This window comes from Lissotriton helveticus, chromosome 4_1 (assembly GCF_964261635.1).
Source record: "Lissotriton helveticus chromosome 4_1, aLisHel1.1, whole genome shotgun sequence".
Lineage (NCBI taxonomy): Eukaryota > Metazoa > Chordata > Amphibia > Caudata > Salamandridae > Lissotriton > Lissotriton helveticus.
The window spans coordinates 2,011,283,686-2,011,298,068 of NC_136063.1; positions in this window are offsets into that span (position 1 = coordinate 2,011,283,686).

Here is a 14,383-nt window from a genome sequence, read left to right on the forward strand (position 1 = left end):
CGGCCCAAAACCCAGCATGCTGGCCTACTTAATTTGTCAGGCTTAAGATCGATCAGCATACCATCCATGTAGAACAGAACAAGCAATGTACAATAAGCCAAAGAAAACATAAAACACACAATATAGGTAAATGCGTATAACATAAAATAATACGCAATAATACATATACCAAGCACAAAGGCCAAAAAAGGAAAACACAATATTAGTTACTCAAAGGACTATATTTTTCTCATGCATGTCATGCATCATGCAGTGTCAGTGCACACTTAATCGGTCTAGCACAAAGCTGCATCAATACTCACCGTAACACACAGATAAAAATACTTCCCATTGCACTGAGACGAAACAAATCAAACCACAAAAGAAAAAAAAAACACACAAAATATTGGACAAAAAGGCAACCACTTAGTAAAAATACCTTCTACAAATACTTACCTTAAAACCTATTCTCGGAGCTCATTCACACCAGTTCATCTATATTATCTATCATCACCCTATATATACTAACTGTTCACTTTCCGTTCTGAAAACCCTGCCTGCTGACTTAGACAAGAAACAGGCCTAACCTCTTTTAACCATCAGCCAAAAAGATAAAACATTTAGCAGGATTGAAAATCACATGACAATCTTGTAATGACATTTAATGTAGCATCAAAAAGGGAAAAATATACACATTTACTGTCACATCTTTAAAGAAAAAGGGCGCCATCTCACCACATTTAATCCTGTTGCCAAAGGTATATTCTCACACCCAGAACATACTAAATACTCCAGTGCACACTAGCAGACATTTGCACAAAACACGCACTCTGCACCTCCACTCAGCGGGTGGGGCACTGGGCCCACTGCAATGGTGTCCCATGGACAAACTGCATACAAATACTGTTACACACATATATACATTCCCACCAGGCCGCTCCTGTGAGCAACACAATCAATATCCTTTACCTAATAGGCGCTATGCATTTACCTACCCTCGCATGATCAGTACTCTCCACTAGGGATCCACTAGCAAAGTCACTAATCAGTATGCCAATCAGAGACCCCCAACTCAATAATTATTTAAATAGAAAGCTTTTATACTATGACATGGACCAACAGTGAAACAAAAAAATATCAACAACAAAATGGACACAACAGACAACCAATAAATCTCTTTTTCTCTGTGCCTTTAAACTGCACACAACTCAGTCACTTATTCTTAATACTATTCAAACAATAGGAGTAATATGTGCTTAAACTATTGCATCTGAAACACTCACTAACATATTTAGTAAATTAATTTTTCTCAAAACAATCCTTCTTTTCTCAGACTAGGCCATTTTAAAGTGTAATTCTCTATTTCCAAATGGAATAACCTGTTGAAAGTTATTTGTTCCTAATACTAAATCACATGTGTTCTGAACAACTGCATTATACTTTAGTCTGAACCAGCAGCAGTTTGCACTCATCATTATGCAGACTCGCTCCAAATTCATAATTCACATGGCTCCGACTGTGTATCTCTGCCTGTGCCAATAGCTGAGCCTCCTAGCCGCCCCCATAATCTTCTGTCTGTGCTCTGCGAACCCATTTGAATGCTGTTATCACACCAAGGTCACAACTGCTCTGCTCTTTCACACACTGTTATTCTAAACCTTACCAGCCCAGAGCTCTACAACCCTTTTTTATTTTATTGTGGACTGAAACACATCCACTCAACAGATCATGTTTAAAACCAACTAAACAACTTCTGTTCTCCACCCCCTTTGGAGGCCTCTTTTGCCGTTCAAAAATGCATTTCACTCTCAACGTCTTCCAAAAGCTAAGAATTCTGGGCTGCTAGCCAGCCTTCCTAGCCCCCCTGGCAATCATCACCAAGGCCAAATCTGCCTCGCGCTCCACGCTCGTCGTTCTGGCGCTGACAAAGCCAATAAGCCTTCCTAACTCTTTCTAACATGCAATAATTAACACTATTTTGACAAATACATTTCTCTTTTTTTTTTCTCTTATTTCTAACTTTACACTCTTCCTACATTGTATTAATATACATTCTAATTACTGGTAATCAAATCCTTTTTTCTTCATCTTCTACTGTTCACAAATTAAGGGGGTGAAAGAAACCAAATTCTTTTCCATAGAGCACAGCCCTGCATGCACTTTTAAACTACATGAAAAACACACTGATAGTCCGGCACAACCATCTCAGGTAGCTCACAAGGACCAGACAATCTAACTCATGCAACAAGACGCACTCACTTCATTCAAACAAACATTTACACAAACAAAAGGCAGCCCACAGACTGCTCACAAACCAAACCAATTATAACCAAATCAAACATATTACATGAAATGCATACCCCATCCTCTTAATCACTGCTCACATTGGCTCACTGAGCCATTAAAAGCAACTTTAAATGTACACATTTTGTCTTCTTTTAAAACTAAACTTTTAATCTGTCCATATTCTGGGCTATCCTCTCATCTGTCTTTGCTGAACCTCTTTCTGCCACAACCTTAGGGAATCAAACATGCTCCGACAGCTGTGCCTAGCAAACAATCTCTCCTGCAAGTAATCTATCTTAGCTGCATCAAAAATATTAAACAAAATCGGGATAAATCCATATTCACATACATCTCAAAATTCAAAGAGTCTTCTACAGGAGCGGGTTGGCTCTCGGCCAATCTGACATCAGTTGAACTGCAGCAACACCTAAAGCATCGCAACTTACTGAAACGCGGCATCTTCCACACTCAAACACCACCAAACTCACTCAATCAGATACCGCCAAAGAACCCACACATACCCAGACACAAAAGAACCAAGCAACTATCTCCACACAACCACACATGCACACGCACGTCCTATGCATTGAGTCCCTGCCAAACACGGGTTACCAATTGGGACAAGGCCCGTCGACTAAGTCCTGGGGAACGTGGACCCTACCGCAGACCGAACAGTACACTAACTGTTCTGAGGTTGGAGGACACATCCGCCAACCGGGCGGCACTACAGACTTTACCCCGGAAGATCTGGGACTCTTCCATCAAACCACTCACACTAGGGGTTTGGGTCCTTTCCCAGTATTTAACCGTGATGAGCCACACTCCTGTCTCAGTACAACCCGGTCGGATGCTCTAAAACAGACATCCACCCAATACCCCCATCACCAATAGTCTGTCAGAGCGCCACTTGCACTCTGAGTTCCCCGGAGCACACTAGCCTCAGGAGCACACTAGCTCCTTTAACCACTGGGGACACACTAGTCCCGGAGCACACGAGCTCCTTCAATCACCAGTCGGACCACTCACCTCCTGCTCGCAGAACCAACATCCACCGTTCTCCACCGCCGGCTGTTGGGACCAACACGGTCAGCTCCAAAGTTCCGCCTTCCGGACCCCGGCGCAGGATCATGAACCGGGACCTCTCCCGATCAGCAGGGTGGGGCAGCGCTGCGAGAACCAAGCTCGGCATCAAAGTGGATACCCAGACCCACCGTGGCGACCAGAGGGTCCCCGGCCTTCTGCTACCCACTTACGGGTGAGAAAGATCTTTATCGCGGAGTACCTGTTCGGGCGCCATCTGATAAGCGTGGCTCAAATCCACCTGAGCGACTCACCTCACTCATCTATCATTCTCATATAATAAGCCAGCCAGACAGTAGAGAAGAATTAGTAATATATTTATTTGGCCATAAGATTCATCTGCAGATGGGCCCCGTCAGGTCTACACCCCAGGGAGTGCACCGAGAGGACTGACTCATCCCATCAGGACAATACATTATAACATAACATGGCTGGGTAAAGACACGCCCAGACTGGAAAATTACAGAACTAGCGAAATGGTGAACAATGAACTCATACATGAGGCATCTGCACCTGCGAAGGCAACACTGTTATCTCCCCTCAAGGCCACAGAGCCGAGGCTCTGCTTCTCCAGGGCATGGAAGCATTTCTGCAAAACTAACTCAAGGCAAGAAATGCTGAAAAAGGGATTTTCTGCTCATAAGGGAGGGGGGAACTGTACCATGAGACATTGGAGCTGCAGAGCAAATGTCAGCATCACAAGTCTGTCTGCCATAGCCAAGCCTTTCTCTCTTATGAGAGAAGTTGAAGCTTGCATATTACAAAAATAGCTCAGTGGGTTGCAGCACATGAATAATAAGCTGTAACTGCATATTGGTTAGACACACTAGGCTAACATATTCATAACATCATTAGAACATTCTGCAACAGGAAAATTACTATCTATCACCTTTCAACTGGGTGCAGAGTATTGGTGGACTTGACCCAGGATGCAGTGTCATCCCCAGGCTTTTTGCCTTCACCTTCTGTTTTCAGAAGCCATTTGTGTTTCTAGGACTGTGCACACTTGATCACTGCTAAACAGCGCTTATGCTCTATCCTTAAAACATGGTAGAATTGGCTTACAAAAGTATCTACTTGCAAGTCCCTAGTAATATGTAAACTAAATGCTACTGGGGGGCCTGCAGCACTCATCGTGCCACCTACTTAAGTAGTTCTTCAAACAGGTCTCAGGCCTATAATTGCAGCCTGTGTGCAGTATTTAAACTGCCATTTTGGCCTGGCAAAATAAATCTTTTCTCAGGCCCAAATCTTCCTTTCTAATACATATGCATAACCACTAGGGTAGGCCCAACACAGCCGAGAGAACAGAGTGCATGGTAATTGAAAGGTTGGGCATGCACGTTTAAGTTTTATATATCCTGGTAGTGAATAACTCCTACATTTGCTTTTCACTACTGCAATGCCTATCTACTGATTTGGGATATTTGCACATTTGTGAAGCATACAGTACACGACAAACCAGCACAGGGTACAATGATACAGGAGCCACCAGATGTCTAGAGGAATAGCTTACCACAGATAGACACCACACCGGCTGCCCCCCCACACACACACACACTCTCCTAGTTACCATGAAAACATCTTTCACAAAATAGTAAAGAGCAATTAGTGAGAAATAGTAAAGGAATACCAAATTGATTCATATGACAGAGAAATGACCATCCAAATGGAAGACTTAAAGTTTTTAGCTAAGAAAGTTGAATATTTGGCATTTTATATTTCAGAGGAGGGAATACTTCACATATTTGATATATTGCAATATATTAAAAGAACAGAAACCCCACTCAGGCAATGATGGCAATACTTGTCAGGGTGAACAACAGAAAGCCACTGAAATGAACTTGGGGTTCACCCCTGGTAACTAATAATGTATTTATGCAGCCCACAACAAGTAAATGTAATGGCAATGCAAGACAAGAGTAATACTAGATAAGTTACCAAAAATAGAGAACTTTTCAAATAGGCATAATTAGCGCCAAAGGAGAAAGAACACTTCTCATACATGTGTGTGCAGATTAATATTTTCCTTTTTACGGTCAAACAGCCTGTGAACAATATTCTTCTAAAGACTTAGGCCCCCATTAGGATAGCGGGCGGACTTTGCCCGCCCGCCACCCTTGCGGAAAACGGGACCGCCTGCGAGCTGAGCGGCGGTCCGGCACTGCATATTAGGATGCGCCCGTCACAGTGGCGGGCGCATCATGCATTTTTAACATTGTGGCGGGCGGTGCTCTCAGCACCGCCCGCCACAATGCTAAATATGCATGTATGCATTTGCGTACACAAAGCGGCAGGCACCGCGCGGTGCCTGCCGCATTGTGTATGCAAATGCAGGGGGTACCACAGGTACCCCCTGTGCACCCTCACCCCCCCTTCACCATGGGGGTCCGCAGGGGCCCCCGAAGTGAAGATCGCATGCCTTTCTGTGGCGGCATTGCTGCCACGGAAAGGCATCTGTTCGAGCCCATCATAATATGGCTGGCGGTGTCCAATAGACACCGCCACCATATTAAACGTTTTCCGCCCTGGTCGCCCTGCGACCGGGGCGGAAAAGCGGCGGACGGTCTTTCCGTCCGCTGCGGTCCCCCCAGCCATCCTAATATGGCGGGGGAGAATTTAGGTGCGGATGGCGGGCGGATTGCCCCCGCCAGGCCGGCAGTGGCTACCGCCAGCCTGGCGGTGGCAATCTGCCCGCCATCCTAATGGGCCCCTTAGATTGTATACGCAGTGTGCTAAAATGCATTTTGATGCAGTGCATTCGCTAGGGACTAAAAAGAATGGATAGTGTGTGGTAATGTTATGTTTATATATGTGCTTAGTTGCTGTTTTAGTAAAAAAAAGTGTATCAATGCAAAAGGAAAGTATGCATTGAATAACTATGTTTCATATTGTAATATATACAGGATTCAATGTGTTACAGTTTTTAAATGCCTTTTAGGTGAGCTGTATCAGTGGGAGAGGCTGTGGGCGTCAGGCTTAGTGACGACATAGCATTGAATATAAAGGTTGTTTTTGGCATGATGCTGTTCTATTCTGAATAGAGGCTCCTGAGGCCGAAAGCCGGGAGTCAGGGTACCTTCGCTCTAAATTGTGAATATTGTAGCACTGTGTTCTGCTTCTTACTTTTAAATCACACACCGTTTTGTGCAAACTCTTCGTTTCTTTTTAATTAACACTCGCTCCCCACTCACCCCATTTTATTTCTTTAGGGGCTCACCCTTGCTTCCAGGGGCCGATCTGGGCTCGTGCTCGTCGCGGGATCTGACCCCCCTGGCGCACTTTGACGGGCGCCATCTTGGGAGGAGGTGGAGGTTGGCGGCCCAGCACCTATTAATGCATAACACCCTCCGCACAGGGCAGACGGCCCTTACACTCATTGCAGTCTTTGCAACTTTGTTGCACAGGGAAATAAACATGACGTACCAACCACGAACCATTTGCGCATGGCTTTACTGAATTGCAGGTCCCTGCCCAGACATTCCTTGGAGATCAATCTCCTGATCCAGGACCACAAACTTGACATACTGTTCCTTACGGAGACATGTCTAACTCCGAGTTCGGAAGCAGACATCGTTAGTGCGCTCCCCCAAGGGCATCTCATTCAATCCCAGAACAGGCCCATTGGTAGAGGGGGTGGTTTAGCCATAATGTATAGAGACTGTATCACCTGTAGGATGGTGGACAGTGGCATCGCCGACTGTGAGAGCTCCCACTTTGCCATACAAATTTCCCCCACCAACTCCATATCAGGCCTTTTGGTGTATCGCCCTCCGAGCTGCCCAGGGCACTTTGGTAGCTCGCTACTAGAAACAGTTATTGTCTCTGCCTCCACTAAGTCCAACTTTATCTTATTGGGAGATCTAAACTTACATCTTAACGACCCCCATGATAAAGTAGCGGCTGAACTTCAGTTCGATCTCAAATCTTATGATCTGGGACTCACTCATACAGACGCCACACACAATAAAGGACATCTTCTGGACCCCTGGTCGATCACTTCCTGGTCCCTTTCTCATGGCAAGTTGGGACTGATACTGTTCAAACTCCGGTCCCTCGCACTCTGGAAAGAGCTTGGTCCAAGCTCTCCCTTGAAAACTGGACCCATAGGTTGGAACAGACTGCCCCCTTACATGACCCCGACCCTGTGGTGGGCAACAAAATTTTTTAGGAATTGGCTTGATATCTCACTTGACCTAGTCTTGCCTAGGAAAAGAGTCGACAAGAAGAGTAGAGTTTTTAAATCTCCTTGGTATACCCCTGGACTTAGAGATCAAAGGAAAGGATGTAAGAAACTAGAGCGGGCCTGGAGGAAAGATTGGGCTAACCATAATAAAGAAGCCTACCGTTTAGCTTTTAGGGCCTACAAAATCTCTCTCAAGACCGCCCAGGCCACATTTTTTGAAGAGAAAATTAGAGCTTCCTCCAACTCCTCTAGAGAAACGTTCCGGATAGTAAAGGAGCTTTTGAAGGTTCCTAACCCACCATCAGTTCCGGACATCTCAGGGGGTAAATGCAATCAACTTGCGGACTTTTTTGATTCCAAAATTCAAAATATTCTAAAAACCTTGCCGCGACCTGTCGACACTCTAGATCCCTGTAGTTTTAGGCCCCCTCCATCTGGCCCTCAGTTGGATTCCTTTGCGCCAGTTTCTGGGGAAGAATTTCAAAAAGACCTAGCATCTATGAAAAGTGGATCTCCCAGCGACCCTGCTCCTATGTATATTCTAAAACGTATCACCTCCACAATCTCCCCCCTGGCCACTGGCTTAATTAATGCCTCTCTCTGCCAAGGCATCGTTCCACCAAGCTGGAAAGAGGCCATTGTAAAAGCCCTATTAAAAAAGCCTCAGTTGGACCCCAAAGAGTTGGCCAATTTTAGGCCTATTTCACTGTTGCCGGGACTCAGTAAGATTGCTGAGAAAATGGTCAATCAACAACTGTCCGCTTTTCTGGAATCCAATGAGTTACTACGCAGCTCTCAAACAGGCTTTCATCCAGGCCAGGGAACTGATACTGCCCTAATATCAGTCATCGAAGAGGCGAGGTTTCAGGAGGATCAGCAGTAGTGATCCTCCTGGATCTAAGTGCAGCTTTCGATACGGTCAATCACCGTATTCTAATTCAGCGCCTCTCTAATATTGGAGTATCGGGCACTGCCCTGGCTTGGCTAACCTCCTTCCTAAATAATCGGACTTTTCAGGTTTGGGAAGGTAATGCACGGTCCAATTTAATCCCTCTCCAGTGTGGCGTACCGCACGGCTCCTCGTTGAGTCCTACTCTGTTCAACGTGTACATGTCCCCACTGGCAGACGTGGTCAATCCATTTGGTTTAAAAATAGTCACCTACGCGGATGACACACAACTTGTCGTCTCGCTTACTCAACTGGACCAGTGCTCCGAAAACCTTCACTCCTGTCTGTCCGAAATACACGCCTGGATGAGTACTCAAATTAAATGGATCCAAAACTGAGCTTATGCTCCTAGGGCATAACATGACATCACTGCCCGACTCCATCTGGCCCGCCTGTATGGGGGCTCTTCCCCCCCCCAAAAACGAAATCAAAAGCTATGGGGTTTGGCTTGAATAGGATCTCTCATTTAGAGCTCAAGGCAAAAAAACGGCTGGTATCTGTTTTGGCTTGCTTTGGTCAGCCCGGAAAGTCCTGCCCCTTCTTCCTCCCCACTCAAGGAAGCTTCTAATTCAAGGGCTGATCCTCTCAAGGCTGGATTACAGCAATGCCCTCTACTTGGGTGCTCCGGAAGCCTCTATCAATAAACTTCAACAGATCCAAAACTCCGCAGCTAGGCTGCCTACAGGTTCATCGGCAAGATCCTCAGCGAGACTGGCCCTAAGATCTCTCCACTGGCTGCCAATCCGCGAAAGGATAAAGTTTAAATCCCTATGTATTGTTCACAACTCCCTTCAGGGTAAGGGACCTCCTATTCTGAGGAGCTTAGTGTCCCCTTACAAGGCCAATAGAACCCTCTGCTCTGATCATGAATGTTTGCCCAAAATCCCCAGAGTGAAGAGGGCGCGAACAGGATGTCGTTGATTTTCTGTTAAGGCAGCGACTCTGTGGAACGCACTACCGCTGAAGATGCGAGCTGAACCCGGCCATCTTAAGTTTCGGAAGCTTCTCAAAACCTTCCTCTTCCCCTAGGGCCCAGTTCAGCCGCTACCAGGGCCCGTGACTCAGAATTTCCCCCTTGGCAACCTTTGGTTCTACAGCACTGGGATGCCTCAGGGTAACCACACGCTCTACAAATCTGCTTCCATTCCATTTCATTTCATTCCCTTTCCTTGACCATGTTGCTGTTCTTTTCCATTTCCTTGGCCATGTGTAGAGTTTATTTAGTAGGAGTTGCAAATATTTTCAGTATCTGGGGAGAAATACGTACACTATTCATTCACTCAAGTTGTTCTCCTTATAGTGTGTTCTTGTGACTGTCATTTTGCACTTCTTCATGCTTCGAGTTTTGCTCATTGATGAAGAATTTTGTTTTGAAGTATGTTCCTTCATCCCCTTATCGTAATAAGTAAAAGAAAAATGTTATATTACACTTGTTGCACCAAGAATCCATTAGGAAATGTTTATTTCTTTGTACAAAATAATTATATGTTTAAATGTGTTATGTCCTTACAAGGTGATGCGGCCATGGTCAGAGGAGGGACCTTCTTCTCATTTTGAAGGGAATTGAAAGTATATACCCTTGGAAATTCACAATACCATACAGATATGATGTACACTGCTCACATTTATGCCCTTAATTTATAAGATACTGCTGGACAACTATTGGGCTAGTCTTGCCCACAAATAATAGACAGAATGTGTTCATTGAGGAGTGATACTCCATGTTGCATTAATGATTACACTTATTTATACCAGACATTCAGTACAAAAGTTATCTTTTGGCTGTGGGATAAGGTGTGCACAAAGGATAGGAATTGTGACTAATTTCTCACCTTAGGCTAATATGTTTCCAACCACTTGTGACATTAACCATCGTGGGCTAACAGACTACAATACCGGCTGTGTATTCTCCTTTTATAGAAGTACTTGTTTCCACCTTCTTACAATGACGTGATAAAAGGTCTTTGCTAGGACTTGGGGGCACACACAGCTGCACTGTGCTGGTGTTCAGAGAATAGAAGGGACATAAAAAGATTTGCGAATTCCGCTGAGCAGTTCTGGATTGCTACACAGCCATTAGTTTGAAAGAATGCAAAGAGTGACCAAACTGAGTCTACAAAGTGTAGTTCAGGCTGGCCTGTCCACATTTCAGACCATATGTTGACTGCTCCACTTTCAGTAGCGGATACCTCATCATCAGGCTGAGCAGGCCCTTCCTGACTGAACACCACCAACTGGATACGGCATCCAACAAGGAGAATGGACCAAAGCAGAAATTAGACACTGGTAGACCTGTCGGCCCTAGGGTGGTCTTACCCCATTTGTTTTGCCCTTTCGCCTAATTTTTACCACCATCTTTTTGTTGGACCTAGGTCTCTGGGTGCCTTACTGCTGCCAAACAGTGCTGAGATGCAGGTGCTTTCTCCAAATAACATGGCTTCCACAGGCCCCTGCTACTGCGGAGTGGCCATTGAATACATGCACTAGTAGTTAGGAGCAGGCTGGGACATCCTGATACTGTATCTCTGCCATCCCACCTTTTTGTCCCATTGACCAACATGTGGAAGCTCCTGGAACCTTCCAGCCCAGGGGGTAGTTATGCTTTGCCACCTTTACAGGAGGGTCACCTGACCTAGGGGTTTAAGAGGAAAGGAGGGAAACCTGACTAGTCAGATGGGGCACCACTGGACCTGGGGAACCTCTGCCGGAGTATAGGCGGTTGGGCCTAGGGGGGAACCTACACTACTGGGACTGACTGGGTTTAGGCCCTGCTGTACCCAAGTTAGCTGAGGGACTCTGCCAGCCTGCTCATTTTGCCCAGTGAGGGGGAAACCCAGGGCACCAACTCCAGTGTGCTGCAGGGAACCATTCTGCCCTTTTATGCCTGCCAACTCAACCCCTTCTTCCCCCCCAAGAACCTGCAACTGAGACCTGTCGTCTATTCTTCCCACAAGATAAGCACTGTATTGAAGAAGTGGACTGCCTGCTGTGAGCACTGATGATGGGGATCATGAGGTTATAAGCGCTGTGCCAACTAAGCGCTTAATTGATAGAACTGTGCCCCTTCAGCGCTAGACTGTAACAACCTGCCACTCTCCTGCTAAGCGCTTCACTGTAAAGACTGGCCCCTGTGATCTAGCGCTGTGCTTCTGTGAGCGCCATCTGAACTGCTGCTGTACCCCCTGCACGTACAACTCCTAAGCGCTGTGTAGCCTCTAAGCTCTGCTGCCAAAGTCACTGCAGCAGCCCGGTACCTGTGCCCTAGCGCTGTGTTGGGGAAAGTGCTAATCTGCTGAGGATCACCGCTGCGGCCCGGGTGCCATGGAATCTGAGGCACTGCCCGCGTCTCTAGCTTGTGTGTGCCTTGGTTGGGCGCTGCTGCTGAATGCGCCTTGGGCCCGAAAGTCACCCCATGGCCCCGGCGCCTACTGAGAAGAAACCATCTGCTGGCCAAGGTCATCGCTGTGGCCCCCGAAGCCTGGAGAGGGCCGCCGCGGTGTTGGAAAGGCCCGCGCTGGGCTGGAGAAGCCAGCACGACCATCATCACGTGACAGGGCGCTGTCCGCGTCATCGGTCGTGCCCCCTTGAAGCCGCGCAGCCATTGGCTGAGGCTGGCACGCCCCCAGTGAGCCATGCTGGGATTGGCGGGTGCAGGCACACCTCCCTAGAGCCGTACTCTGATTGGCCCCGAGGCAAGGAAGGAGCTGGGAAGCCCAAAGCCGGTCCAGGCCGGAGCGTGGGGGCTCCGAGAGGAGCTGGAGCCCCATTGCCTCTCCCAGGCCGGCCGAGAGTGTGTAGAGGCACGAGGGGGAGTAGAGGAGCCGCTGGGGGCCATTGAATAGCCTGCGCGGGCTCCTGATTGAGAACAAAGGCCCGACTGCGACCAGAGGCCAAAGACAAAGGTAACACCCCTGGGGGAGAGCAGAGACATCAGGGGATAGCGGGGGCTGCCAAGGAGCCTCATAAGATCAGAGCGGCAGTCCCGTGACCGCCCCTCCCCTCAGGAGACTGCTACTAGGCCCCAAAGGCCCCAATTAACCCCTTCTCCTCTAGGATTGGCTGGGCCCATAATTAATCCCCGGAACTGCCTTCGCCAGCCTGAGGGCTGATATTAGCCTATGCCACAAGGGACAAGTGGTTAATGTTGTTCATATAATATTCACCAAAGTTGTGTCAAATGTGCAGCTAATACTCCTGGCTACCTAATGATCTTTGTGCTTCCATGAAGTTACATGAGATATGTGACTTCTGTTATTCTCAGGCCCAGGATATGTGTTGAGGTTATATGCATGTCTGCGATGTGTTTTTTTAATGTTCCCCATGCACAGGAAATTTTTGATGTTGTATGCATTCTCCTAAAGTGTTACTTGATGACCCTGGGTACAAGACATGTTGTTGCCTATGATGTCCCTGAATTGTAGAAGCGTTACCTATTTGAATTGATGCCTAGTATATAGGAAGAGTTACTTACCTGAACCAAAGAGATTAGCTAACAGCGACCTGGTGTGGTGTCAATTTATTGCGTGTGCCTTCTTGAGTCAGTGTGAGTGTGTGCTGCACCACTGCTTTACACATTGTCTTCGGTTGCCTTCCTGCCTCGCGCCAAGCTACCGTGACCCTAGTTCTAACAGACACCACTGCCTCTCCAGCTGCCAAGTGTGAGGGCAGACCTCCTGGACCCACGGCCCTCACACCAAAAAAGCATTAGGACCTGAACAAGAACATCAAGCATCAACTGCACCAACGGCAGATCCAGCTGCACCCTGCAGGTACACCTTCCACTCCACCCAAGCAACAAATAAGCGCTAAAAAGCAGTGTTCGTGCTGCATCACAAGGAGAGCGGAGTATACAAGTGGGCCCTGAATATCAACAAGGAAAGGCCAGCCTGACACCCTGCCTCTGCAGCAGCAACAGGATACCATCATTGTAATTTGTCATGTTAACACTATCTGAATGGCGGAAGTGCGAGTAAATCTCGAGCCATAGGATCAGGTACCACCGACAGATTATTAACTTTTCGTCTCATTTTGGTACCAAAGTCGCCTCAGTTGGAGTGTGGCCTCATATCTATAAAAAAAAAATACAGGAGGTTGGAAGAATTGCAAAAGAAACCTTTAAAATGATCAGTCAATGAATAACACCTCTGCAAGGCCGGCCAAGAAATGGCTCAGAGTACCAAGATTTATTTGTGCTACTTTAACACTCATGGTGCCTGTGGATTCCATCTAAAAACCTCCTATTAAGAACACTGGATGACTGAGACTTCGAGGGAAAAATACTATTACATTTTTTTTTTATTTAAATGATACAGTTACATGTATTATGTCATCCAGTATTTGTACACACCTGCTCCACAGGTGCCCAGTATAGAATTACTTGCAGAGTAATAGGGTACATCACATTTTACCATGTACAACTATAGAGAAGATTCACCTACATTGAAGTTCCATTACCTATCTGATAAGAATGGATGTCAAGAAGACAGTGTTTCAGAACTCCACGTATAGGAATAGAATTAGGAAAGGTTAATACACATATTTCCCAAAATGTAATTGATAGTGATATCAGGTGTATAACTAATACTGACCAAAGGGCACCCTAGATCATGCTACACAATAATGGGAATGAGGATGAGTTGCTGTAAGTGGATTTTGAAAGAAGCCACAGGCAAGGGATGGCAGGGGGACAGACCAAGCAGCTTGGCACTTACCCGGAGAGTAGGGAGCAGAGGAACCAAGGGTACAAAGTCTGAGATTAGAGAACACCATGACTACACCTTGGTGCATAAGGAGACAATCACTAGATACAAAACCCTAATTGCTGAGAAGCCCCATTACCCTGTACACCTCAGGAACTAATCAGGGGCAAGTAAGGTTGGGAAGACTGTAGGAATGCCTATATT